This window comes from Chionomys nivalis, chromosome 21 (genome assembly GCF_950005125.1).
Source record: "Chionomys nivalis chromosome 21, mChiNiv1.1, whole genome shotgun sequence".
Classification (NCBI taxonomy): Eukaryota; Metazoa; Chordata; class Mammalia; order Rodentia; family Cricetidae; genus Chionomys; species Chionomys nivalis.
In genome coordinates this window covers 30,548,336-30,574,052 of record NC_080106.1, presented here as the reverse complement: position 1 = coordinate 30,574,052, position 25,717 = coordinate 30,548,336, and the positions used below count along the sequence as shown (strand labels likewise).

Genomic DNA, 25,717 nt, shown 5'->3' with positions numbered 1-25,717 from the left:
ACTGAGAGAATGCTGCCATTAGATTGGCCTGTAGGCAAGTCTGTGGCTGATGCCTGATGTGGGAGGACAGCCCAGTATGGGAAGTGGCACCCCTGAGCGGGTGCTCCTGGGTTATATAAGAAGACAAGCTGAGCAAGACAGGAGGAGCTGACTCTTCTGAGGTCTCTGCTTCAGTGCCTGCCTTCAAGGTCCTGCCCTGGCTTCCTTTTATGAGAGACTGAGGTTGGGATATGTAATCAGAAACAAACCCCCTTCCTTCCAAGTTGCTTTTGGTTGTGGTGTCTTATCACAGCAGTAGAAACCCTTACTGAAACAGACAACTTTGGCCCAGTCCCATGGCAACTAAAGAAGCCTACCAACCTAGCAATATAAGGAAGCTGTTAACACTACATAGCTGTAATGGCTATTCTTCTGTGTCAACCTGACTGTGTCTAGAATTAACTAAAAACCAAATGACTGGGCACACCTGTGGGAGATTTTTTTTCTTAAATCCCTTGAAGCATGAAGACTCAGTTCTCATCTGGATCTTTGAGGTGAGATGATCCACCTTTTATCTGGGCCACACTTTCTTCTGGCAGCCTATAGAAAGGAGATGGGGGCGGGGACTGGAGAGTGCTTAGGAGCACTGACTGCTCCTCCAGGGGACCTGGGTTTGATTCTCAGCATCCACATGGCAGCTCACAGCTGTCTGTAGCTCCAGTTCCAGGGGATCTGACATCTTCACACTACTGTACATAGAATAAATTTAAATACATTATTAAAAAAAGACCAGCCAGGCGGTGGTGGCACATGCCTTTAATCCCAGCACTCGGGAGGCAGAGGCAGGCGGATCTCTGGGAGTTCGAGGCCAGCCTGGTCTACAAGAGCTAGTTCCAGGACAGGCACCAAACCTACAGAGAAACCCTGTCTTGAAAAACCAAATAAATAAATAAATAAATAAATAAAATAAAATAAAAAAAGGCCAGGTACGGGTAGTGGTGCACGCCTTTAATACCAACACTGGGGAGGCAGAGGCAGGTGGAGCTCTGTGAGTTCAAGGCCAGTTGGTCTACAAAAGTGAGTTCCAGGACAACCAGTGTTACACAGAGAAACCCTGTCTCAAAAAAAAAAAAAAAAAAAAAAAAGACATGGAGATAGGAGGGAATCTTACTCTCTTTACTCTCTGCCTGCCTGCTTGATTTCACTCTTGCTAGTAAGTTCATTTCTTCCCTGACATTAAAGCCCATTTCTTTGGGAAATATTCCAGCATATACTGAAGATCAGCTGAGATACCCAGCCTCATGAACTAAACAGCTACAGAATTCTTGGACCTCTGTTCATAGGCAGCCATTGTGGGATTAGCTGGACTACAGTCTGTAAACCATTCTAATAAATTCCCTTTATATATGTGACTTTATATATATGTGACTTCCTTGGGTGTGGCTAGAGCAGCCCAGTGGTAGTGGGAATGTATATATTCACTCTATACATACTGTTCCTCTAGAGAACCCTGACCAATACAACGGTAGAAGATGGACTAGGGGAGGAGAGCCACTAAATCTTCACCTGGGATTCTGACCTTGCTTCTTAGCCTTCAGCTGACAGGAATCTGAAAAGATGCTAACAGTACATGGAAGGTAGAAAGCTAACTAAAAGTGGGATTCCATGATACGCCTTCTATGAGACTGACATCCGTAACGGGCTAGGAGTTTGCAGCTGCTTTGGGGTCACCTGCATCCCTGCAAGTACCCACTTACCCATGCTCCTGTAAGTCAGTAAACTCATTTGTTCACCGAGTTGAACCTCGGTGGGTCAACACTTTGGTCTGTTGGTACCCTGTTTGCAGTGAAAAGACATGGATCCACATCACTTCAGAGAAAGCTACGACAGCACCTGCTGTATTCGTTTGCTTGGGCTGCTGTGACAAACCACAAATCCAATACTATAGAAATTAGGGGCTGGAGAAATGGCTCAGCCGTTAAGAGCTCTTGCAGACCCGGGTTCGGTTCCTAGGCTCACAAGGCAACTCACAACTGCCTGTAGCATCAGTTCCACAGAACCCAGACTCCTTTTCTGACCTTTGTAGCTTTGTAGGTACACACACACACCCCTCCCCTTCTCGAAATTTCTTCTCTCCCAGTTCTGGAGGGCAGAAATCCAAATTAAAGGTGTTGTTAGGGTCCCTGTCCCCTGTGATCTCGGGGAGATGGGATTCTTCTCTCCTAGCTTCTGACAGTTGTCAGAGCCTTGGCTTTATCACTGTGACCTCTGCCCCTGTCACCACGATGGTGTTTTTGTCTCTTCAGTATAACCCCAATGTGTGTCTTCAGTTTGACACTAAGTATGATGCCCGCATGTAATGTCAACACTTGGAAGGTTGAGGCAGGAGGATTAGGTTTTGTAAATGGAGTGCCTGAGTGTGTGCTGCCTGTAGCTATCAATGCCACTAGACAAAGACAGGAGTCTTTAAAGTGTGCTTCACCCAGAGAGCTAGCAATGTGGGAAAATAGTGTTAATCCCACCAAATGAGAGTAAAGACCATCACCCAGATTAGCCAAATCTATATTACCCTTTATTATACATGCACAATATAGCTGCCCCAGTGACCGCCTCTCCCTAAATTGGATATGAGAGGTTGATTAACCAGTTTCATTATTATCCATAGACATCCACAAGGACCCTCTGATCTGTGTCTGGCCCTAAGCTTGGGTGCCCTAACTGGGAACCTGGAGCTTTTGCTCCAGCCCAGGATGTAGGATCCATTCTGCAGGTCCATTAGATCTCAGGTTAGCAGGAATAAAAGATCAGTCACTGGGGAATTGAATGGGGTCTTCTGCAGACTCACACGGTTGGGGAGTGCTCTTGAGATCCTCACCTGTAGGGAGTTAGGAAGCAATGACTCCTGTTCCATCTTGCTGGGCAACTACCAGGGCAGCCCAGTGCACAGTCTAAATTATCTGAATCTGGACTGTCCACCCAAAGCTCACATGTTGAAGGTTTGGTCTCCATGCAGCAATGATCAGGGGCGAGGCTTTGGAGATTCTTTGGATCATCAGGTCTCTAACCTCATGTGTGGATTAATCAACATTTGATAACGTTATTGGAGGGTATGTGCATGAGGCTCTGGGTTCAGTCCCTAGCAATAACAGCAAAACCCGTGTAAAAGTTCTGGATCTGATCTGCCTCCTGCTATTGCTTGCCAGAAACATCCACAGCACACACAGCATCGTCGCACCAAAACCAGCTGTCTCTTCATTTAAGTTCAAAGGAAAGCACATTCTTCATCTGGCTAAGAACACAACGACTGCCTAGCTCAATCGCCTCACTTTCTATGTGGAAAAAATACAGGATTCGACTTGGAAGGTGACTTGTTTTGAGTCAGGGGTGGGTTCATGCATGGCACATCAGAACTTAGAATCCATTCTTCCTGATTTCAGATCATCGCTTTTTAAAAGCTTAGCTGATTGAAAGCAGTAAACACAAAACTCAAACAAACAAACAAACAAACCACTTCTGACTCAGTCTGGAGAAACGGCCTGGTGGTTAAGAGCAGTTGTTGCTCTTGCAGAGGATCTGGATTTGATGAGCACTCACAAACGTGTGTAATTCCAGTTCTAGGAGATCGGCTGCCCTCTTCCCACCCGAGAGACCCAGATGTGCATGCAGTGGACATACACACCTGCAGGCCAAACACTCATCTCCATAAAATAAATATTAAAAAAAAAAACCAACAAAATAACAACAAAGACCACTCCCAACCCAAATTTCTGTCCTAAATTTGACTTTTTTTTTTTTTTGTGTGGATGAAAAGAATGGAACGTGGGCCGGGCGGTGGGGACGCACGCCTTTAATCCCAGCAGTTGGGAGGCAGAGGCAGGTGGATCTCTGAGTTCAAGGCCAGCTCGGTCTACAGAGTAAGTTTCAGAACGGCCAGGACTACACAGAGAAACCCTGACTTGAGAAACAAACAAGAAAGAAAAGAATGGAATGTGGTTATCAAAGGAAAGGCTTCTAAGACAAGACTGATGGCCGTGGTACATGCTGTGAAGCTCATTTAAGACCTCTGTCACTGTCCTCGCTGGTCACGCAATACAGGTGCATATTTTATTAGCATCGCTTAGTTGCCCATGCCTTGTGATTTAGAAGTGGAAAGTGTGGTTTCTGTCGGAGAAGACCATCCCCACTCGTTCCTGGACCTGACCCTGTAGAGAAATTAATGTGAGGGGAAGAAAGGTTTGAGATAACAGTCAGCATTTCTTACACTATAACTCATGAGATGATGATTCTCTGTCGTGAGGTAAAAAGGATCCCACAGCCAGTGGAAACTTAAGACTCAATTCAGATGAAACGGGCGTCTTTTCTGCTTGTTAGAGCCTTTACTAGCTGTCTTCGTGTGTGTGTGTGTGTGTGTGTGTGTGTATGTGTGCATCCAAGTGTTTGTGTACATGTGTGAACGTGCATGTAGAAGCTAGAAGACTCCAGTATCATTCTCCAGGAGCTACGCACTTTGTTTATTGAAATAGAGTCTCTCGCCGGGCGGTGGTGGCGCACGCCTTTAATCCCAGCACTTGGGAGGCAGAGGCAGGCGGATCTCTGTGAGTTCGAGACCAGCCTGGTCTACAAGAGCTAGTTCCAGGACAGGCTCCAAAACCACAGAGAAACCCTGTCTCGAAAAACCAAAAAAAAAAAAAAAAAAAAAAAAAAAGAAATAGAGTCTCTCACTGGTGCGGAGCTAACCAAATAGGTTAGGTTAACTGATCAATGAGCTCCAGAGATCTGCCTGTCTCTGACTCCCGAGTCTTGGGATTACATGTTCATACTGCTTTGCCTGCCTTTTATTGTCAGTTCTGGGGTTGAACTTGGGTTCCCACCGTTGTGTAGGAAGCACTTTACAAACTGAATTAACTCCCCTGTCCCTTCGTTAACCTTTTCTATGGCAAGCTTTAAGATGGAAATGCCTTGAACTTGGACTGTGGTAGTCATGAAAAACGTCAGCTCCAAGAATAATCTCGTGGGTCTCGTGTTCCTTGGAATGAGCTTTTTTTCTGATAAAGTTCTTCCCATACTCTGATTTTACAGATGAGATGGCAAAGACTCTGAGAGATCTCATGTGCTTCATTCAGCCACATGTCTGATTCAAGCTCGGATTTCGAGAAACCCAAGTGCTAATTCCCTTCTTGCCCCTGCCGTGTCTCTAATAGATTAATGAGATGGCAGGCCACACAGAAGGAGAAATGAAAGCTCCGTGCTCTTTGTGCGCAGTCTGCGTGGTTTTGATGAGAATGCTAAGGAGTCGGCTCTGGTATTATCCACTTAAAAGAACAGCAAATCAGAAGTTGTCAATGGGCCAGGGTGTGACTGCTCACACGCTTACCAGTAATTGTGTTTCAATATTATACCCACTTACCATCAGAAGGCTCCCTCCCTGGGGCGAAAACAGACATTGATGACCGACAGGCAGACAGCAGTCAGAACACCGTGTGGGCTAGCCAGTATACAGTGAGTGCCCCACGCAGAGGAAAGATTGAGCATTTTGCCTGCGTGGGTTTTGGTCTTGCTTTGGTCCTGTTGTTCCTGGCTATGTCCCCATTCATTGCCATCTGAACAGCAGACAGCCGTGGCAGCTGAATGGCCGTCCCCAGTCTGGCCATTGTATGCTGGAAATACGAAACTTGTTTTTGCTTGTATGAGGACTCCTAGTTGAGAGGTGGCCCGGTCTCAGAAGAGACTCTGCACTTATGCTCTGACCCAGAGTGGGGACTGTTAAAGACCATGAGGACTTTTGAAGTTGGACTGAGTGTCTTTTGCCCTGTGAGGCGGCCATGAGCCCATGGAGATAAGGGGCAGAAGATTAATGGCTTAAAAGTGGTCATATTTGGGTGTCAGGTGGAAATGAAGAGTTGCTGACCTCCATGTCTCTTCTCACACCCTGGAGTGATTACTCATTGCCTTGGAATATTAGCCAGTATCCTCCAAGAGGGAGGAGGGAGAAAGTTTATTTTTACAGTGCTGAGACATCTCTGGGGAGTGACATTTCTAAGTCTCTCAGGCAAAATCCACTGTCTTTGGTTGCTAAGGCAGTTTGCTATGCAAATGTGTCTTCTGTTCAGAAGGCACAAGCTGTACAGAGGTATAAGACATATCTCTAAGCCACATCTTTAATCCCAGCACTCGGGAGGCAGAGGCAGGGGATCTCTGTGAGTTTGAGGCCAGCCTGGTCTACAAAGTGAGTTCCAGGACAACCAGGGCTATACAGAGAAATCCTGTCTCAAAACAAAAAACAAAAAAACAAACCACAACAACAAAAAACAAAAAACAAAAAAACCTATCTCCAAACAGTAGTAGGAAATGGAAGCTAAATACATGAATGGTTTGATCTTGGGCAGGGAGAGTACTAGGGAAGGAAATCAATCAATAGACGGGTGGTGTAAGCAAAAGTACTTCCTACCATTGATGTAGTAACAAGTCTTTGTTAGAAAAATAAGAGACAAATTCATATTGTAGCATAATTGATGTCAGATCTGTATGACTTGGGTAGATCCTTTGCATTTTTAAAATTTACTTATTTTGTTTTTTTTGAGACAGGCTTTCTCTGGTTAGCCCTGACTGTTGTGAACTCACTCTGCAGACCAGACTGTCCTTGAACTCACAGAGATCCACCTGCCTCTGCCTCCTGAGTGCTGGAATTAAAGGCTTATGCCATCACCCGGTCTTCTTGACATTTTATTATTATTATTATTATTTTTTTCGAGACAGGGTTTCTCTGTGGTTTTGGAGCCTGTCCTGGAACTAGCTCTTGTAGACCAGGCTGGTCTCGAACTCACAGAGATCCGCCTGCCTCTGCCTCCCAAGTGCTAGGATTAAAGGCGTGCGCCACCACCGCCCGGCTCTTCTTGACATTTTAAAATACGTGTGTGCATGAGTGTTCTGTGTGGAGGCCGGAAGACAAACTTAGGTATCATCTTCAGCATCTTGGGTCACCTTCTTTGAGACAGGGCCTCCCACTGGTGTGGAGCTCACCAGTTTGGCTATACTGGCTTGCCATTGAGCTCCAAGGATCCTCTCCTGTCTTTGCCTCCCCAGGACTAGAATTTCAGGTGTGTGGCATTGCTTTTTTTCTTTTCTTTTTTTTTTGGTTTTTTGAGATAGAATTTCTCTGTGGAATGACCCTGGCTATTCTGGAACTCACTCTGTATACCAGTCTGACCTTGAATTCAGATCTGCCTGCCTCTGCTTTAAGAATGCTGGGATTAAAGGCCTGTGCCACCACCAGCCTGGAGAAGCAAGAAGTTTTAACAGAACCTAAGATAAGCAGTTTTCTGGAGGGGGTTCCTAAAATGAGGTAGTCTTAAGAAAGACTAAGAAAGTTAGTTAGGGCATCCTGACCTTTGGTTCCTAGAACAGGTGTTGTGGTTTGAAAGAAAACGGTCCCCAAAGGGAGAAGCAACATTAGGAGGTGTGGCCTTGTTGGAGGAAGTGTGTCACTGTGGAGGTGGGCTTTGAGGTCTCATATATGCTCAAGCTATGCTCAGTGAGACACTCAGTCCACTTCCTATTGCCTTCTGATCAAGATGTAGCCAGCACCATGTCTGCCATGCTCCCTGCCATGATATGATGATATGAACTAAACCTCTGAAACTGTCAGCCACCATCTCATTTAAATGTTTTCCTTTATGAGAGTTGCTGTGGTCATGGTGTCTCTTCACAACAATAGAAACCTTAACTAAGAAAATAGGGTTGGTAATTTTTTCATGGGATTCTCCATCAAGGAGATCAAATTCTGGTTAAACTTAAAATGACCTCAGCAGGAATACAAGATGCAGGAACTTCTACACTGTCTTGCCCTGTCACACTGTTATACCTGGCACCCCCCCCCCATTCTTTGTTTCCAGGTGAACCTTGTAACTGATTTTGACCAACACTGTGGGGCAGGCACGATGTTGTATTAGTGCTAGGCCTGGACCCTGTGTGACTGGAAATGCTCTCCTTCATTTTCTTCCAGTGCTGCCCTGAACAGAGCCTGCCATGGTGGAAATTGGCTCTGCCTGCCTTTCCAAAAGGTGTGATGCTGTGAGGAGGAGAACTAGTGTGTCCCAGGGGCATAGCACCCGCTGCCAGACTTATGAGCTTAGCCTGCCCCAGGAGCACTTAGTGGAAGGCAGTGGCCCATAGTGAGCTGTGCCCAGAGCAGTTCTCAGGTGAGACCATGTCAAATGAAAGGTCTTGATATTGAGTTACAAAGCGTTGGAACATTTGTTGTGCAGCAATAGGGAAAAGTTGACAACAGGGCATCTGTGTGTGTGTACTCATGAAGGTCATGCGTGTGTGTGTGTGTGTGCATGTGTGCTCACGAAGGTTGTGTGCGCGCGTGCATGCATGTGTGCTCATGAAGGTCATGTGTGTGCGCGCACATGAGTGCTCACGAAGGTCATGTGTGTGTGCATGTGTGCTCATGAAGGTTGTGTGTGTGCATGCATGTGTGCTCATGAAGGTCATGTGTGTATGTGTGCATGTGTGTTCATGAAAGTCATGTGTGTTTTTGTGTGCGCGCGCGCACGCGTGTGCACGTACATGTGTGCTCATGAAGGTCATGTACCTGAAGGAGGTCCTGGATGCTTGCTTGAGAAGAAACACTGGTCCCTGGGAATATTCTTATTCTTCTCTTTCTCTTGTCTTGTTTAGTTAGCTACAGTTTGCTACTTTGGTTTCAAATTGGGAATCCTTTTTCCAGGAACCCTCTAACTTCCTAGAGCTGAGTTCTTGAAGGGCTCCTTCACCGATCTTTACAGTGTAGGTAGGAAGAGCCCCACAGAAGCTCATGGATACAGGTAGTTCTTCTGAGAAGTGAGCATGAGAATGTCATTTCAGAAGCCACCAGGCTGGGCGGTGGTGGCGCACGCCTTTAATCCCAGCACTTGGGAGGCAGAGGCAGGTGAATCTCTGTGAGTTCGAGACCAGCCTGGTCTACAAAAGCTAGTTCCAGGCCAGGTTCCAAAACCACAGAGAAACCCTGTCTCGAAAAAAAAAAAAAAAAAAAGAAGCCACCAAAGCAGTGCGTGTGGCTGTTGTGGATCGTGAGGGCACTGACCGATGGGGATTCTCAGCTTGATGACATTATTTGGAAGTGGTAGGAAGTAGGATGTGGACCTAACTAAAGGAAGATTTACTGGGATTATGGCTCTGAAGGCTGCATCTAGCTCTAGCTGCCCCCTCTCTGTCCAGCTACCAGGTGAACAGCATTGCCCCATGCACACACTCACTGCCACCACAGTCAGTCTCTCTCTGATCCCCAGCAACAGAGGCAGGATAGAAAACTAGGGAGGAGTAGAGCCATGTGGGGGAGGAAAGCGCCCCTCATGCTGGAGGCTGATTGAAGCCTCTCATGTGGAAAAGTAAGAATTCCAGAACGGGGTTCAGAGACTTGGCTCAGTGTTCAAAAGCCTTGTTGCTCTGGCAGGGGTTCAGTTCCCAGACCCCACATGGTGGCTTCCAACTATCCTGAACTCTAGTTCCAGGAGATCCGATGTCCTCTTCTGACCCCTGTGGGCTCCAGGCACGAATGTGGTGCATATATATACATGCAGGCAAAATACTCATATCTGTAAAATAAATTTTACAAATTTCCAGTACAACTAATATTTGTTGTGAAGGCTGTTATCTAGACATTCCTTTTCTGTGTAAATATTTTATGTTAAAATAGCAACCAACCATGCCTATGATCTTAAATTGTGGCCTTACTCTTTTGCCAGATGTTGATGAGGAGAGGCAGGCCAGCCAGCTTAGAGGCCGAGACCTCAGATTCTTGTCATTGGCTGGAAGCTGGTAAATGGCTCCTCAGTTTCTGCGCAAGTCCCCAACTCAGCCGGTGGACGACACCCCCTCTCTGGGACCTGCTTCTGCCGCTAGGGAGCTCTCTTCACTTTCTCTTGAGCTCGTGCCTGTGAGCCTATAACAAACTGCTTTCTGGAAGTTTATTCTTCCTGTAAGCCGTGAAATCTATTCTTCCAGTTCACAGCGTGAGAGCCTAAAGCCACTGATTCAGCGAGGGTCTTTGTGCTGTGTGCTACTGGAACCCCGACTCCCTCCCGAGTTAGGCCCACACGTGGCTGGGAAGCCTCTGTCACACTCACGGACCTCGGTTTTCCCAGTTTCAATCCCTTTTAGATTTTAATAACAACTCCACAGATGGGTGGGCGGTGGAGGCACACACCTTTAATCCCAGCTCTCTGGAGGCAGAGGCAGAGGCTGGTGGATCTCTGAACATGAGGTCAGCCTGGTCTACAAAACGAGCTCCAGGACAGTCAAAGCTACACGGAGAAAACAAAGTGCAAACAAACAAGAAAAAGGAAAACCAAACAAAGGAAACCAAAAAACCACCCCACAGGTGTAATATTTCAGGAGCTAGCAAAAACAGGATATGTGGGAATGTGTGTACCTCCTTGCCTTCTCTGCCTCCTCCTCTTTGGTATGATGTATGTGTATGCTTGCATGTGTGTGTGTGTGTGTGTGTGTGTGTGTGTGTGTGTGGCGGGGGGCAGAGGAAAATGTTGGCTATCTTTTTCTATTGCTCTCCACCTGAATTTCTGAGGCAGGGTTTCTCACTGAATCTGAAGCTAGATTGGCTGGCTAGGAAACTCAGGGGACCCACCTGTCTCTGCCCTCACAACACTAGGTTACAGGGGAGCCACGATGCCACTGTGCCTGGCTTCCACACGGGTGTTGGGGATTTGAACTCAGATCCTCACGCTTTGCACAGCAGATATGTTACTATTAAGGTATTTCCCTAGCACTTCCTGAATGCCTTTCTTTCTTTTTACAATAATCTCCAGCTGTGCTTTATACTGGCTTATTCTGAAATTGGTTTCTGTGTTGCAGGCAGAGATATAGCTTTATCTCAGTTGGGGTCTCTAAAATACGAGGTGAATTCCTTAGACCACAGCAGGCGGAGGCACTGAGCTATACTTCTGTCACCACTGCTGCAATGGGTTCAAGAAACCATGAGCCAAAATAAATCCTTCTGCTGCAAGTCATTTTTCTCAGTGATTTTTGTCATAGCAACAGAACACGGGTCAGTACACGCTTCTTGTGCTAGCACACTTCCTACTCTGTTACACAATTTCCTATATTTCTGGTCTGTTTTTCCCCTGAAGGCTGTGGAGGTAGGGACGGAGCCCGTGCCTAGCAACGTTCACTGTACTTTCAGAATCTGGTAGAGAGTATCATGTCTGTGCAAATATTTTCCTAAAAACTTATCTCATCGGGCCATCAGAATCGCAATGACGTCCTCACCACAGATTTCACTGTGAGCAGAACTGGGTCTGGCGGTGCTTTTCCTTACGGCCACATACAATTGTCTGTGAGCCTTCTATCCGCAGGCTTTCACTGGATTGCTAAGCCAGAAAGTAGGATAGCCTGTGAACTCGGGATCGGTACCGTGTGGTCTGAAAGTCATGTCTTGTGCCATAGAAAATAGCTGAGAGCCCTGGGTGTGTTTGGTCCAGACCCCGATCATTCTAACCTCTTTCCTTTCATTGAGAAACCTATCTTAAATGTCATAATAAAGCTGGGTGTAGTGGTGCATGCCTTTAACCCTGTCACTTAAGAGGCAGAAGCAGTCAGATCTTTGTGAGTTTGAGGCTAGCCTCATTTACAATACACCCAGGCCACCCTAGGGCTACATAGTAAGACACTTTATTTTTCTTTTCTTCCTTCTTCTCTTTCTTTCTTTCTTTCTTTCTTTCTTTCTTTCTTTCTTTCTTTCTTTCTTTCTTTTCTTTTTTTTTTTTTTCCGAGACAGGGTTTCTCTGTGTAACAGTCCTTGTTGTCCTGAAACTCTTAGACCAGGCTGACGTAGAAATCACTGAGATTTGCCTATCTCCAAGTGCTGGAATTAAAGGTATGTACCACCACCGCCCAGCTAGTAAGACCCTTTCTCTTTCTTTCTTTCTTTCTTTCTTTCTTTCTTTCTTTCTTTCTTTCTTTCTTTCTTTCTTTTTTTTTAAAAAGCATTGTTTGTTATAGCCATAACCTGGAAACAACCTAAATGTTCCTCCACCGAAGAATGGATAAGGAAAATGTGGTACATTTATACAACGGAGTACTACACAGTGGGAAAAAATGACATCTTGAAATTTGTGGGCAAATGGATGGATCTGGAAAACATCATAATGAGAGAGGTAACCCAGACCCAGAAAGACAAATATCATATGTACTCACTCATAAGTGGCTTTTAGACATAAAGCAAGGAAAAACCAGCTTACAAATCACAATCCCAGAGAACCTAGACAACAATGAGGAATCTAAGAGAGACATACACGAATCTAATCTACACGGGAAGTAGAAAAAGACAAGATCTCCTGAGTAAATTCGGAGCATGGGGACCATGGGAGAGTGTAGAAGGGGAGGGGAGAAAGGGAAGGGAGTGGAGAAAAATATATAGTTCAATAAAAACAAACAAAAGTCAGCTGGATGGTGGTGTCCCTCTAATCCCAGCACTCAGGAGGCAGAGGCAGGCGGATCTCTGAGTTTGAGGACAGCCTGGTCTACTAGAGTTAGTTCTAGGCAGGCTCCAAAGCTACAGAGAAACCCTGTCTCAAAAAAACAAAACAAACAAACAAAACACACACACACACAAAACAAAAACAAAACAAAACAAAAACCCCCAAAGCATCACCGTATGCTAAGGGTGAAATACACTCCTGTAATTCCAGTTACTCTGGATGTTGAGGCAGGAGGACTGAAAATTCAAGGCCTGCCTGGGTGATGTGGTGAGTTTAAGTCCAGCCTGGACAGTCTCATGAGACCCTGTTTGAACTTTAACCTTTCATCAGTGAAACTTAAGCACATATTGACTTGCTGATGATAATGGCCCTATGACCAGAAGCAATGAGTCAGCAAGGAATTCCCCATCAGAGTTTGTTGCATGAGAGACTTTTCCTGGGGAGACACACCCCCGATTTCAGCTCCTTCCAGAGGGGTCCAAACCTGGTGACTCAATGAGTTTTTATTGGGGTTACTAACAGGAAAATGGGCGAGAGGTTATTATTACAGGAACAGGAATAGCTGCAGAGCCCAAGGAAAACCGCGACCCTGGAGCTCTCTCCGCACAACTCCACAACTCAGAGACAGTCCCAGGGCTGAGACATCACTGCCTGGAGCCGAACTGGTCATTCGCCTCTTCTAGCCTTGTTCTGCTTCGGGCACAAGGGGGAGGAGTCCTCTGGATCCTGAAAGCTCCATCTTTCAGGATGTTGAAGTTTGTTTACTTCCCATAAACCTCCTCCTCCCTCCCGGAGAGAATCGCCCTAGCACAGAATTTCCTCGAACTAAGAATGCAGAGTTCATTTTAAAGGGCTTTATTCCTTTATTAGTGCGATGTAAGCACACACTGATTTGCTGATACGGCAGCGGTCACAGTTATAAAAAGAGAAATCTAGGTGACAGCTTCCTTTTCTGTCCTCTCCCTAGTTTGTTTCCTGTGTCTGAGGGTTTTGCTTGTGTGTGTGTCTGTGCGCCACATGCGCGCAGTGCTTGCAGAACCCAGAGTAGGGAGGGTATCGGATCCTCTGGAGCTGGAGTTCTAGATGGGTGTGAGCTGCCATGTGGGTTCTGGGAACCAAATTTAGGACATCTGTAAGAGCAGTCAGTGCTTTTAACCGCGGAGCATCTCTCCAGCCTGTGTCTGATCTCTCCAGCCCCGTGTCCGAGTGTAGACTAAGGACACAATATTTCATTTTATGGAATACAGCTTAAGGAATATTTGTGGTGTGAGGCACTTACCTTGCCCCTTAGGCAGCTCCTGTGCTGGGAAAAGAAAGATCTCAGTGTTGCCCAGAGGAGCATAGGAACAAAAGTAATAGTAACCCAGCAAGACAATTTGTTTTTGCAAAAAGAGTGTACCAGAACCTAAACTGGCCTAGCGAAAACACTCTCGGCCTGAATGGCCTCTGCCCTTTATCGCTGGTGTAGGTGGTGACTGTCTCATCCCATCGGTCTCTGTAAGAATTAAGTTTGCAGGGGCTGGAGAGATGGCTCAGAGGTTGAGAGCATTGCCTGCTCTTCCAAAGGTCTTGAGTTCAATTCCCAGCAACCACATGGTGGCTCACAACCATCTGTAATGGGGTCTGGTGCCCTCTTCTGGCCTGCAGGCATACACGCAGACAGAATATTGTATACATAATAAATAAATAAATAAATATTTAAAAAAAGAATTAAGTTTGCAGGAAGAAATAAAGAACAAGAACCTACCCAACCACACAGCTAGGGCAGGTTTTGTTTAACAGAGAATTACTGTGTTAGGACCAGGCTGCAGCGTGAGCAGAGCTGAAGCACAGGTTACATACAGGTTGTTAGGGTTTTTTCGTTTTGTTTTGTTTTGTTTTTGTGGCTAAGGAAAGAGAAAGGAGAGGGCTTCCTTGGGGGCAAAATGGGGGGAGTTGGCTGTTTTCTTTACATAAGAGTCGCAGGGTCTGGGGTCTCCTTGTATCAGTGCATGTGTGTGTGTATGTTTGTACATCTGTGTATGTTTGTACATCTGTGTATGTGTGTGCATCTGTGTATGTGTGTGCATCTGTGTGTGTGCATGTGTGTATGTGTGTGTATGTATGTGTGTGCATCTGTGTATGTGTGTATCTGTGTATGTATGTGCATGTGTGTATGTGTGTGTATCTGTGTATGTGTGTGCATCTCTGTGTGTGCATGTGTGTATGTATGTGTGTGCATCTGTGTGTGTGCAAATGTGGTGTGTCTGCATCTGTGTATGTGTGTGCATCTGTGTATATGTGTGTATGTGTTTGTGTGTATGTGTCTGCATCTGTGTATGTGTGTATGTGTGTGTGCATCTCTGTGTGTGTTTGTGTGTATGTGTGTGCATCTCTGTGTGTGTGTGTAGTGGGACAGCTGCTTTTCCTCTGCAGTCCCCAAATAGCTGCTTCCTGGGGCTGAGCTCAGTTAGGGCCTTAGCTTTCGTGGGATGGGATGGGGGTGGAGTGAGGATGTTGTTCCTTTCATATCAACTGCATAATCTAATGTGATTGGCTTTTGGCACAAAGGAGAAAGGGGGAGGGGAGGATCAGAAAATTTGGGCCCTTGTCAGGCTGACTGCCTTGGAGTGGGATGAGGGGAATGTTTTTTCACACCTGTAAGCCATATTACCTAGAATTCCATTCTACATTCCGTTTCATTTAAAACAGACTTGTCTCTAGTAAAAAGCATCTGTTTAGCAAGATTATTATTATTGTTGTTGTTGTTTTGAGACAAGGTTTCTCTATGTGACAGTTCTGGCTATCCTGGAACTCATTTGTAGACCAGGCTGGCCTCAAACTTACAGAGATCCACCTGCCTCTGCTTTCCAAGTCCTGGGATTAAGGTGTGCTCCACCACTGCCCCTGCTGCAAAGTTCTTTGTTTAACTAACTGTGGTAGATCACCGGCTGTCTAACTACACTTCACACTTGTAGAAATCAGCCACTCCGTGCCTCCCCCTGCCGCCCCGCCCGAGTTAAATCTCCAGTGTTTCAAGCCACAAGATCTATTTATGCCTTTCCAGAACCTGGCTCCCTGTTACAGAGACTAAGCCAGACTAAATCACGTGGGGCCACCACTAACTCTCTAAAACTATAAAAGCAGAAAATCCCCTTTGCCCAGGGGATTAGGGGATCTTAAGACTTTTCTTTCAGGACCTGTCACACTGTGCGTGGTGACCTCCCTCCCGCTGGCTCTCCCACTTCGAGCTCCTTCAGCTCATTAAGCTCCTGTGGAATGGTGTTTATGCTAATGTTCTTAAAGGCGGTCTGTGCTCTCAGGCCTACTCGCCAGCCTTCTCTGGTCGCAAGGCTCTCTCCCACTGTAGTTGGCTCTGAAGGTAATGTCCTGGTAATGTGGCGGCAACTCTCTACACCCTGACCTCCTGCTCCCATCTGGTGTGTAACAAACTCATCCCATGTTAGGAGGAAGAAACTGTTAGAAATCAGAATGGCGGTGGTTGGGTCAGGAGGGAGGGGCTGACACAAAATGACCCTTCAGGAATGAGCCTTATTAGGAGAGAGGGCATCAGGACCGTGGGAATCGGGATTGAACTTTAAGGTGGAAGAGCATTACAAAGGGACAGGGCATCCTACCAGAGACAGCGCAGTGGGGCTTTAAAGGAGTGAGAGGCTTCTCTTTGAAGGAGTCAGCCATGATGAGCTAAATATGAACAAATCACGCAAAGGGAGTTCTTTACTTTCAACCATATCACCTGCCAGAGTAGGACTCAGCTGTCGATAAATTTAAACGGAGGCCTGAGTCTCAGTAGTTTACCCTGAAGCAATACCTGGCTGCAGGAAGAACCACAAACTGAGATTACCTGAGCACCACCCAAGAACAGATCATCTAAAGAAAATGCCTAAAGTTCCAACCGCTGTAGACAGGATTACCTGCCAGCACACTCACCAGGACACCCCTAGACAAATGTCAGCCAATCAGGGGTCCTAAACCTCAGAAAACCCTCATCCCCACCTTTACTACTATAAAATCCTATTCTAACTGAGCTCGGGGCTCTCTGTTTATTCCAATACGTTGGACATGGAGAGACCGAGTTTGCAAACTTGAATAAAATAAAGGCTCTTCGCTTTTACATATGGGACTCCTTGTTTGCTTTTGTGTGGACTTTGTGGATTTGGGAATAAAACTTTAAAACTTGGAGAGGGCAAGGCAGTGGTGGCGCATGCCTTTAACACCAGCACTCAGGCGGCAGAGGCAGGTGGATCTCTGTGAGTTTAAGGCCAGCCTGGTCTACAGAACTAGTTCCAGGACAAAAACAAACAAATAAACACGTTGGAGAGGAACATAAATAAGAGGACTAGTTGAGGGGGAGAGAGAGAAAGAGAGAGAGGAGAGAGAGAGAGAGAGAGAGAGAGAGAGAGAGAGCGAGCTGCTATGGACAGGATGATGGTGGGAGCTCAGGAGGAGGAGCCTTCAGAGAAATCTTCTGAAAAAAGGAAAACATCTGACTTTTAAATCCTTCTATGGTGGTGGTGAGCAGATCTCCATCATGGCATTTAGTTAGGATCTCCTGATGTGAAGAGAAATATGGAGGTGTGCCAGGTAAGAGGTAGGACCATAATTAAGCCTGTAAAGCCACAGCACAGTGTGGCTTCTTAATACTTATTAAGAAAAAGGGAGGGAAGGAGGAGGGGGATGAAGAAGGAGGAAGAGAAGGAGAGGAGAGGAGAGAAAGAAAGGAGAGGAGAAGAGAGGAAGAGAGGAGAGAAAAAAGGAAGAGGGGAGAGGAGAGGAGAGGAAGAGGGGAGAGGAGAGGAGAGGAAGAGACGAGGAGAGGAAGAGAGGAGAGGAGAGGAAGAGAGGAGAGGAGAGGAAGAGAGGAGAGGAGAGGAAGAGAGGAGAGGAGAGGAGAGGAAGAGAGGAGGAGAGGAAGAGAGGAGAGGAGAGGAGAGGGTGAGTTGTAGGGAGTCAGGACCCGGTTACCTCAGGCTGTGAAATCTGGCTACTTGGCATGACTAGCATTTGAAAGGGACGGGTCCTCTATCTAACAGAAATTACAAGTTTCACCAAGTTCTTTTCAGAGAACCAGACATTCTTGTTTTTCCAGTCCCATAGAAATACAGGGACAGGCCAGAATGGGGACACCAGCTTGTGATCCCAGCACTTGGGAGGAGGCGGTACAAGGGTTAGTAGCTCTGGTTGACGTGGGCATTGACAGTCCTACTGAAAGTATTACTTAGTGTGTAACATCCCCCCTGCCCCCTGTGGCTTTTCTTTTTGTAGTGCTTTGGGTTGGACAGAGACCTCACACATGGTTGGCTAATGAACTACACTGCTATGCTCAGTCACAGTTTTTCTTCATGGTCTTGCTGTCCAGGCTGGTTCTGAGCTATCTCAGCCTCCTAGTGTAGCCGGGACTATGGGTGTATACCATCACACCAGGTTACTCCTGAGTATAGATTAGGAGGTCGGTGACAGAGGCAGGCCAGTATGAACCTTGGAATTTGGTGGTTCTTGCCCTTTTCTCTGCAGGGACAGTTTGCCTAGGGTGCTCTCTCTCTCTCTCTCTCTCTCTCTCTCTCTCTCTCTCTCTCTCTCTCTCTCTCTCTGAATACTTGAAATAGCAACTCTAATTAGTTCAATGTTAGAGCAGTAACTAAGAATGCATGACACCCTGACTTGGATCCTCAGCACCAGAACAGAGGAAACCATACATGTATACCCATGTAGTGTATCATAGGGACCGAAGAGATGGCTTGGTGCTTGCTGCTGTGGCAGAGGACAGGAATTCTGCCTCTCAGCCCCCATGTTAGTGGTGCCAACCTTTTGTAACCCTAGCCCTAGGGGATCTGATGCCCTCTTCTGGCCTCTGAGGGCACCTTGCCATCTTGTGCGTATATCCACGTCCACACTCACTCAATTAAAAATAAACCTTAAAGAAGTATTTCAATGAACAGGATTTCTAAGTGAATGAGGAAGAAATGCACGCTGCTGGCTGTAGTGGGTGGAGAGGGGCTGGCTTCGCCGCCAGGAGATGCTCTCTGCACCAAACGCCACCCTATCTCCAGGAGGTGGGTCTTAGGGAACCTTTTAACCTTCCTTAAACTCGGCCGCAGGCTTCTTCGGTGGCTTGTAGGATCTGTAGGCAGAGGCTGCCATCTGGTGGTCACGTTTTAGGTTGCACCCTACAGTACTTGCTTTCTCAGCAGGGATGTCAGGCAATCCTGTAAATCCAGGTTAATCTCCAACACTGTATGTCTTAAGTTAATTTGTGGTGATAGTTGCATAAATTTGTGAATCAGCTAAAAATTTAAATTGTACATCATCATATCTTCTTCATCATCATCATTGTTATTGTTTTGTTTTTTGAGACAGGGTTTCTCTGTGTAGCTCTGACTGTCCTAGAACTCACTCTGTAGGCCACACTGGCCTGGAACTCAGAGATCTGCCTGCCTCTGCCTCACCAGGAGGGCCAGGATTAAGGCGTGCACCACCATGCCTGGTGGATTCGTCTATTTTTATGACTACACCTTCAGTGCAAAGATCTCGCAACCACTTCTTCCTTTTCTGACTTCCCAGCTTGGTCCAGAAGGAAGCCCTCTGCAGCGCAGTGGTTTTCCCTGCAGGAATCTTAGCACAGTTCCCGGCAGCTTTTCTGTCTCTGGACCAGAGCATTAAGTCCTGAGCCACAGTGACTGTTCTTTGTTACGTTCATATTTGAGGGGCTAGGAAATAACTGATGATGCGAGAAAGACATTTAAAACTCAGTAGAAAGTCATTGCAATTAAAATACAGAACAAGGGGGACTGGAGAGATGGCTCAGTGGTTAAGAGCATTGCCTGCTCTTCCAAAGGTCCTGAGTTCAATTCCCAGCAACCACATGGTGGCTCACAACCATCTGTAATGAGATCTGGTGCCCTCTTCTGGCCTGTAGGCATACACACAGACAGAATATTGTATACATAATAAATAAATAAATAAATAATTAAATAATTAAAAAAATACAGAACAAGGGTAGGAGAGACGGCTCAGTGGTGCGGTGCCGGTGTTGCTTTGGTGGAAGACCTGGGTTTGGTTATCAGCACCCACACTGGGCAGCTCATAGTTATTTGTAACTCCAGCTCTTGGGGACCCAATGCCCCTTCTGGCCTCTGAGGCTTCTTGTATTCACACACACACACACACACACACACACACGCAAACACACACGCACACACTAACACGTTAAAAAAGTAAAAAATTAGTGAAGGAAAGCTGAAAAAAAAAGTAAAAAACAAAATCTTAGCCAGTAAGGTCAGCTTGGTCTACATAGAGAGTTCCAGATCAGTCAGGGCTACACAGCGAGACCCACCCATATGTAACTTATATACATTTTAAAAAATAAACAAACCGAAATCCAACCAGGAACAAGGATTCAGCGCAGGCAGGGAAGGGCAGCAAGGACTGGCATAGAGCAAATGCATGGACTTTAGAAATCCAGGGACTAGGGAGGATCTGACTTTGCACATGATGAAAAAGGCAGAGTGAAAATTGATGACCACATCGGACCCTTCCTGCGGGGAGGGCCTATTAGGAGTCTGTGGATGCACAGGAAAGATTCTAAAGAGTAGAAATGTGAAAAGTCAAAGGAAGAGGGAGATGGTCCAGAACACCCCTGTGAGAAGGAGAAAAAAACTAGCCAGAACATGGGCCAATGGCTTCAAGGAACAAAGTTTGGGTCTAACAGAAGAGGCATTTGCTGCGTCTCAGCAGCGGTGATGGAAGGGGCTCTGTGACTCTGACAGACCCAGCTTGACATAGATGGTGAGCAGCGTCACAGGATTAAAGGATGGGGAGATGTAAACCCCACACAGCTTTTACTGCCCAGCCGTCTCCCTCTGCGGTCTCCCCAGGATCCAAATTCTCCACTTCCTGTGTCAGGTGACCCAGGTTATCTCCGTCTTACAAGTCGACAGGCAGCAAGAACAGTTTGGGAATATAACGATCTCAAGATGTTGAGGTTTGATTTCTCAAAGAATGAGCCCCCCCTCCTCATGTTGTTATGTTAATGTTTTCCTGCACTAGACTTTAACTTTGTGTGTTCAGTATTTTTATATGGGGACAGGAAAGCATTGGTTAAATAGCTTTGTGTCAGCGTTTCACCCATAAACTCGTTCCACTAATGCACCGATGTATAAATATATTCAGAGCCTGGTTTAGGTATTGGCAATAGAATAACTTGGTGTAATCTTTGTCTTAAAGGAGCTCATGGCTTTATAGGAAAGAAAGTAGATATTTAGATATCTACACAGCAATTAATGATTTCCCATAGGCACGTGAACTTTTTAAGGTTTAGTTGAAAGGCTCTTCTGATTTTCTTTTCATTCAAGACAAGATTCTTTGTGTAGCTTTGGCTGTCATGGAACTCGCTCTGTAGACCACGCTGGCCTTGAACGCATAGAGATTCACCTGCCTTTGTCTTCTGAGTACTGGGACCAAAGGTGCCTGCCACTATTGCCTGGCTCTTCTGATTTTCTTTTTCTTTTCTTTTCTTTTCTTTTCTTTTCTTTCTTTCTTTCTTTCTTTTTTTTTTTAAAAGATTTACTTATTTATTATGTATACAACATTCTGCCTCTGTGTATGCCCACACACCGGAAGAGGGCGCCAGATCTCATTACAGATGGTTGTGAGCCACCATATGGTTGCTGGGAATTGAACTCAGGACCTCTGGAAGAGCAGCAGGTGCTCTTAACCACTGAGCCATCTCTCCAGCCCCTCTTCTGATTTTCTTATATGGCCTCTGTCTTGGTGTTTTATTGCTGTGAAGAGACATCCTGACAACGGCAATGCTTATAAAGGAAGAAAATGAATGGGGGCTGGCTTCCAGTTTCATTGCTGTAGTCCACACCGTCATGTCGGGAAGCATGGCAGACATGGTGCTGGGGAAGGAGCTGAGAGTTCTACATTTTGATCTGCAGGCAGAAGAGGAGACTGTGTCACTAGGCCTAGCTTGAGCAAATGAGACCTGAAAGCCCACTCCCACAGTAATATACTTCTTCCAACAAGGCCACACCTCCTAAGAGTGCAACTCTCTACAGGATAAGCATTGAAACACAAGTCTAAGGGGGCTATTTCTATTTAAACCATCACAGTCTCTCTCCCTCCCTCCCTCTTTCCCTCCCTCCTTCCCTTCCTCATTCCCTCCTTACATTTGTTAAGAGTGTTTCATGTACCCCAGGCTGGGCCTAAACTCACTCTGTGGTTGAGAATGACCTTGAACTTCTGGTCCTCCTGGGTGCTGAGATATACACATTACAGGCATATACCACTACACCCAGCTTCTGTGATGCTGGAGACAGAACTCAGAGCCTCATGGATGCTGCACAAGTACTCTGTCCACTAAGCTACAGCCCCAGTTCATGCATCGTGGTCTCTGAAGCAAACGTGTTCAGCTGCAGTTGAGTTCAGCTGGAAGACTGGTAGGGTTTCTTCCACGTATCTTAGTGTCTCCCAGTGTATAACAGCATTTTGCCATGTGGCTGTCTCTGTGGTAGGGTCTCTTCACTGCAGGAGTGCTTTAGGTACTTTCCTTGTTGCTGAGGAGCAACTTAAGTGAGGGGCCTTTGCTTTGTCTCAGGGTAGCAGAGGTGTAGCGATATTTTGTTTATGTTATTTGTTAAAACATAAAATATCACTACAGATTGTTATGTTTAACAAATATCACTACACTAGGCTACTGCCCCATCGTGACAGGGAGGACTGGCAGTTGGGGTCACTCTGACTGTGTCAGCATGAAGCATCGGTTATTGACGTCTTGGCAGAGCAGGAAGCAGAAGATCTGGAAGAGAACCTTCAAATGCCTGCTCCCAGGGACCCACTCCACCAACCAGTGCCTCCCTTACCAAAGGTTTCATAACTTTCTAAAACAATTCTACCATCTGGGAACCGAGTGCTCAAACACACGAGCCTGGCGAGAACATTCCACATTCAAACCCTAAAAGGAGTCTAAGGTTTTTTCTTTCTTTTTAGTTTTTTTTTTTTATATACAAAATCATTTTTTAAAAAAACTTTATTATTTATAGTGTTCTGTCTGCATATGTGCCTACAGGCCAGATGAGGGCAGCAGATCTCATTATAGATGGTGAGCCACCTTGTGGGTTCTGAGAATTGAATTCAGGACCTCTGGAAGAGCAGTCAGTGCTCTTAATTGCTGAGCCATCTCTCCGGTACTCCCCCCCTTAAAGACAAGATCTCACATATTGCAGGGTGTCCTGGAACTCACTATGTAGCTGAGGCTGGTCTTGAACTCCTATCTCCACCTCTCAGGTGCTGAGAGTTTAGGCCTGTACTACTTCACCCAGCTTCTCTTTAGATTTTTGAGGTGTTGTCTCACGGTGCAGCCCACGGTGGCTCCCGTCACCAGCTAGTCCAGTTTTCCTTACAGAGAGGTAAACAGCTTTACTAGAGAGCCATTGGGGGTTGGCGGGATTCTCGAAGGAGAGCACCAGAGATGGCATCACTCCTGCTACATTTGATTGCCAGACTGGACTCAAGAGGTTAGGAAGCGCCCTTCGTGGGTGAGCGGTGCGTACTTGTGTGGAAGAGGAACTTGATAATGCCCTTGTTTTGAGGAGTGTTCGCTGCAGATGCAGCCAGCTAAGAGCTATAGCTAAAATGTAGTGAGCACTTCTGAGTCAGACGGCAGGCCATATCTGACACACACCATTTCATAGAATCCCTCTGTATGAAGTCTCCATGCCCAGTTGAGCTCAAGACCAGCCTCAGCTAACTCAGGTGAGGGTTCTGTGAACTCCCCACTCCTCTGTGAGAGCATACACACGGCCACCTAGTCCAGCTGGGGTATCTTTTACAAAGCTGAATGCCTCAAGATAGCAGTTACTTGGCTCTGAGGGAAGTCCTATGTAACAGTACAACAGTTGTGTCAAGTCCAGCATAATTATATATTGAACTCCCAGTGTAAAAGATAAATAAATCTCTTAGAGTTGGGGGTACACTCAGTGTTAGAGTGTGTGCTTATTGTGTACAAGGCTCTTGTGTATTGTATATAATAATATAATTATTATATAATTATAACAAAACTATATATATATTTGGCTTAAGATCTGGGCGTAGCTGTGCACACATTTAATTTCAACACTCAATAGCCATCACCGAAGCTTTTGCTACAGTCTGCTGATCTGGATGTAGAGCTCTCAGCTCCTTCTCCAGCGTCTTGTCTGCCTGTGTGCTGCCTTGCTACGACGATAATGGACTAAATCTCTGAATCACTGTGTAACTGCCAGGAGGCCATCATGCTAGTAAGCTGACAGGGAAACTGAGGCAAGATGAAACTGTCCAGGCTGTCCTGGTCAGTCATGGCTGGTGTCATCTTTCATGTAGGACGTTTGGTGTGTTACCCGGAAAAAGGGTTGTTTACTTACCAGATCAGCGCTGATCTACACTGCTGCTGTCAATGAGTACCTGGCCGTGGAATTCCTAGAATTGGCTGGAAATAGCCCCCAGACACATCCTGCTGGCTGTTGCCAATGATGAAAAGCTCAACCAGATGCTGAAAGGAGTAACTAATCCCAGTGTGGGGTGTCCTGCTTGGAATTCACCCCGAACTACTGGCCAAAAAGTGAGGGACCAAAGGCAAATCAGAAATGATCTCTCGGCCGGGCGGTGGTGGCGCACGCCTTTAATCCCAGCACTCGAGAGGCAGAGGCAGGCGGATCCTGGGAGTTCGAGTCCAGCCTGGTCTACAAGAACTAGTTCCAGGACAGGAACCAAAAGCTACGGAGAAACCCTGTCTCGAAAATCAAAAAAAAAAAAAAAAAATGATCCTCTCCTCAACCACAGAGAAAAGTGGAAGGAAGGCCATAAATGGGGTCAGGTAAGAAATGGGGTAAGCAATCCAAGGCCACCAAGCCACGGACATCAAAGATGTCCAAAACAAATGACAATGATAAAGAAAGAACATCAAATTCCACCTAGGAAGATGGGCCAGCGGATGGCTTCACCATAGGGTGAAAAGGGCCAAGAAATAAACACCCCGATCCTGACTTGACCTCAGGACCAGGACTTCAAGTTACACCAATCTCTGAACTTGTTATAGTGGTCAGGTTGCAGAATCCCACCCATCCCTGAGGTCCCAGAGCTCAAAATGCCACCAATCCCTGAGCTTGCTCCAGAATCAGACCATCAAAATCCACCAGTCCCAAGTCACCATGGAAAGTGCTGCTACCCCGACCATGAAATCCTATATAAGGTCTGTACCCTGTTCAGTTTGCTGCTTCTCACCAGAGGCACCCTCCTTCCTGGATTCTTCCTTCCCAATAAATCTCTTGAGGGAGGTTCGTTGCGATGTGACATTTTCACCAGAGCAGAGTCCAGCTATAACAACTTTCTCAGAGCAGAGCAGAACCGGAACACTTTTACAGGGGAAAGTTTCCCTTCGGCGACCAGAGTTGTTACACTCCTGCGGACCTGAGCAGAGCCAGCAGAACTGTAACAACTGCTGTGGAAACCCTCTCCTGCAGGAGCGGAGTTGCTACACTTGCATTGGGGAAAACTTTCCCTGGAGCAGAGCTGTGAGTTGTTATGCTCACGGTGGCTCTGTGGTATTCCTTGACTCCCGACTGCCCGGATACCTTTCCATCTGAGCTGCAATGCTTACATTCACCATCCTATCTTCTAAGAGCCTTGGTATAGGGGCAGAAGCTAAACGACACCCTCAGTGACGTCAGCCACATTGGTTCCACGAGGGTAGAGGATCCCAGCCGAAATCATCCCCAAAGAAGCCATAGGTAAAGCCTTGGGAAGGGGTGGGGGTAAGAGGGAAGAGTTCTTAGAAAAGGTAATGGAGCTCCACAAATCTCAATGCCCTTTGAAAGGGGCTAAAGCGTCCATCAGTCAGTTTGGTGAACTCAGAGCCAAATTTGTCATCTATTGTTACATCCCCTCATGGGGTACCAGCAAATGTGAAGAGATGGAGGAGACCATCAAAATCTACCTGTCAGCAACTGAGGACAAGAAGTTTAATTCCGTTACCTTTACACTTTTCCCAGTGGGAGAAATTGCTTCCCAAACAGGTTGTCGCCCAGGTGACCCTCAAGGCCCTCTCAGCCCACTTGGACAACTCGAGCGCGTCCTCTCTGTAGAGCATGTACTTCCTGCTCTCTGTCAGTGAGAGTATCTGCCGGCCAAACTGTACACCAAGTAGCTCTCCGGTGGCGTCGGAGGAGGATCTGTGTCACAGCACAAGGGCAGGGGTTTAA

At 46.4% G+C, this 25,717-nt stretch overlaps 1 pseudogene; it reads left to right on the top strand.

Annotated features, from left to right (window-relative positions):
• LOC130863972 (core histone macro-H2A.2-like) overlaps positions 1-25,717 on the top strand; it is a 27,720-nt pseudogene extending 2,003 nt beyond the window's left edge.